At 48.4% G+C, this 3118-nt stretch overlaps 1 non-coding gene across 1 annotated transcript; it reads left to right on the forward strand.

Moving 5' to 3' along the window:
* Nucleotides 1-436: 436 nt before the first annotated feature.
* On the forward strand, nucleotides 437-540 carry LOC114218001 (U6 spliceosomal RNA). The gene has a single exon (XR_003611084.1). It is a non-coding gene; the product is annotated as a U6 spliceosomal RNA (small nuclear RNA).
* Nucleotides 541-3118: the final 2578 nt, after the last annotated feature.

The raw sequence follows: 3118 nt of genomic DNA on the forward strand, positions 1-3118 counted from the left end.
GGGGTCTCTAAGCCATGTCATATGATAAGCAGTTTATGGAACTAGAAAGTCTTTTCACCTAAAGAAAAGCTTAATTTGAGTGAGGGATTGAATATATGAAAAGTAGATCCAAATATTTGAAGAGCTATAGCATGGAACAAGACTTTGTTCTGTGCAGTCTGAAGGGCAGAGCCTGGAATTAACAGAGCAAAGAAAGTCTATTCCCTGCTTGAGGCACAGAAGCTGAGGGTACAGGTAGGGTTGATGCAGAGGACAGAGGTCCTGGACCTTCAGGATTCCTTGGCAACTCTGTGAATTTCACGATGGCATAACTTTCCAGAAAACAAGGGCAAAGCAGCTTTGTTGTGTTCAATGCTAACATGAGGCCAACACAGTGAAAGCAGAGAAGACCTCGGGTGGGAGGAAAGCAGTCATGAGGGCCCTTTCAGAAGTTTCAGTGTTCAATTCGGCAGCACATATACTAAAATGGGAACAGTACAGAGAAGATTAGCAGGGCCCCGTGCAAAGATGACACAAATTCATGAGGCGTTCCATATTTTTATTGTACACCTAAAACTAATATAACACTGTATGTTAATTAAACTTCAATTGTTTAAAAAACATTATTTGAGAAAGAGAGAGAGAACGTGAGCAGTGGAGAGGGGCAGAGGGAGAGGGAGAAGCAGACTCCCCGCTGAGTGGGGAGCCCCAAGAAGAAGATAAAGATGGGGCTCGATCCCAGGACCCTGAGATCGTGACCTGAGCAGAAGGCAAACATAACCTACTGAGCCACTCAGGTGCTCCCCTCTTTTTTTAAAGGAGAAGTTTCAGGGGCACCTGGGTGGCTCAGTTGGTTGGGCGTCTGCCTTCTGCTCGGGTCATGGTCCCGGGGTTCGGGGATCGAGCCCGCATTGGGCTCCCTGCTTGGTGGGGAGCCTGCTTCTCCCTCTCCCGCTCCCCCTGCTTGTGTTTGCTCGCTCTTTCTGTCAAACAAATAAATTAAAAATCTTAAAAAAAAAAATAAAGGAGAAGTTTCAGTAAATGTCTGGGTTGCCTCCACAGATGTGGAGTTTAGTTTAAAAAGAAATGACTGGTTGGAAAAAAAAAAAAAAGAAAAAGAAATGACTGGTTGGGGTGCCTGGCTGGCTCGGTCAGAAGAGCATGCCACTCTTGATCTGGGGGTTGTGAGTTTGAACCCCATATTGGGTGTAGAGATTACTTAAATGAATAAATAACTTTAAAAAACTTTTAAAAAATGACTAGTGAAGGAATGCAGACAGCTGTTGAAAAACCTTAGCTTGACAGAAAACAGGGATATGAGGGAAATCATTCAAAGCTGCAGCAATATCCAGGAGAGAGCTTTTCAAGATGTGGAAACTTCTGTGTTTGAAGGGAATGGGGATTAAAGACCCTGCCATATGGTTATAGGAGCAAGTTTCCTTATGCTTTGGAAAAAATGAGATGCTGGGTTGGAGACACACCTTGGAGGTTTGGAGCAACCTCAAATCATGTCCATTTTGGGGGTGTCTGGTATATTACAAAGTTAAATACTAAGATAGATGGTTTTGAAGATATTTAGTATATTTTATTAATTTTTAAAATTCATTCATTTATTTATTTAGATTTTATTTTTTAAGTAATCTCTAAACCCAACACGAGGCTTGAATTTAACAACCCTGAAATCAAGAGTCACATATTCTACTTGACTGAGCCAGCCAGGTGCCCCAATACTTGGTGTATTTTAAATGTTTCTATTTGGGGCGCCTGGGTGGCTCAGTCGTTAGGCGTCTGCCTTCAGCTCAGGCCATGATCCCAGGGTCCTGGGATCGAGCCCTGCATCAGGCTCCCCGCTCCGCGGGAAGCCTGCTTCCCCCTCTCCCACTCCCCCTGCTTGTGTTCCCTCTCTCGCTGTGTCTCCCTCTCTCTCTGTCAAATAAATAAAATCTTAAAAAATAAATAAATGTTTCTATTTAACAAATGAAAACTCTTAGCATAAATACAGCAATAATATAGTGATAGTTACAAAATGCCTACAGGCTTTTTGTTTTTGTTTTTGTTTTAAGTACAAAATTGAAGAGCCCTATAAATGTGAGACTGGGATTAAAGGATCCTCCTGGGGTGAGGATGAGGTTAGGGTGGGGATGAGGTTAGGATGGGTGCAGGTTAGAGGCGCCCCAAGAGGGGGCATGACCTCCAAAGGCCTCAGGGAAGTGACACAGACATGCCCACTCTCGGATAAAGGAGGCAGGGAGGCCGGCTTGCCTTGGCACGAAGGAGTTCTGTCAAAGCATTCCGAGGTCGGGCCCAGGGGAAGGGCATCGTGGAGCGATCAGTGTCTGAGGCGTCCACAGGGGGGCAGCGTGGCGACTCGGAGGAGCTCTGAGAGGGCCCCGAAGTGGCCCCTTACTTCCTCCCACACCCCCCTCAACTCCACTCCTTCTTCCTTCCCGTTGTTATTCGAGGGCTGCCCACCAACCCCCGCACAGGGACAGCTGAGGGAAACTCTGACTTTTTCTTCTCTGCAGCTGGAAGGCTAAGGCTTGTCATCCTGTTGCGCCCACAGTCCCACCCCTTTAAGTACAGGTGTCCTGGGTGGAAACATGGAAAGTGGAAAGGGGGAAGGAACAGTCTGGCGCTATCTGGTATCCGTGGCCCTTGTCGGGGGCCTGGCTTGGCCCCTGCCTCTCTCAGGGTTGGTTCGCCGCGCCAACACCCAGCACAAGGGGGCGCTATCGCCCCGCAAACCCTGCCCGGCTGGTCTCTGCAGCAAGAGGGGGTGTGGCCAGCCGGGGAATGGGGTGGGTGTTCTTCTGGGCCCCTTGTCCTGCTTTCCTCCACCCAGAATTTAGATGCAGTTTTGTGCAGGCAAGGGGTGGGGGGCTCTGGGACACTGGCTGGTAAGGTAGAGGAGAGACTTTGGGGACACCTGGCATGGAGCTTAGACAGGTGTCAGGAGGAGAGAACTTCGTGTGGGCCCCCCAGGCCAGGGTCCAGAGCAGGCTGGCCTGAGGGTACAGTCTGAAGGATTGGTATTTCCAGAAGAGCTGGGTTAACACAACCCGATACCGATCACTCCCAGATTAAGGGCAGGCTGTGGGGGACACATGAGGAGGCCACAGGGACAAATGCTTAGGAATTA

The sequence above is a fragment of the Eumetopias jubatus genome, unplaced genomic scaffold (assembly GCF_037043125.1).
Source record: "Eumetopias jubatus isolate StellerSeaLion01/CBP00866 unplaced genomic scaffold, mEumJub1_p1.0 scaffold_7, whole genome shotgun sequence".
NCBI classification, from domain to species: domain Eukaryota; kingdom Metazoa; phylum Chordata; class Mammalia; order Carnivora; family Otariidae; genus Eumetopias; species Eumetopias jubatus.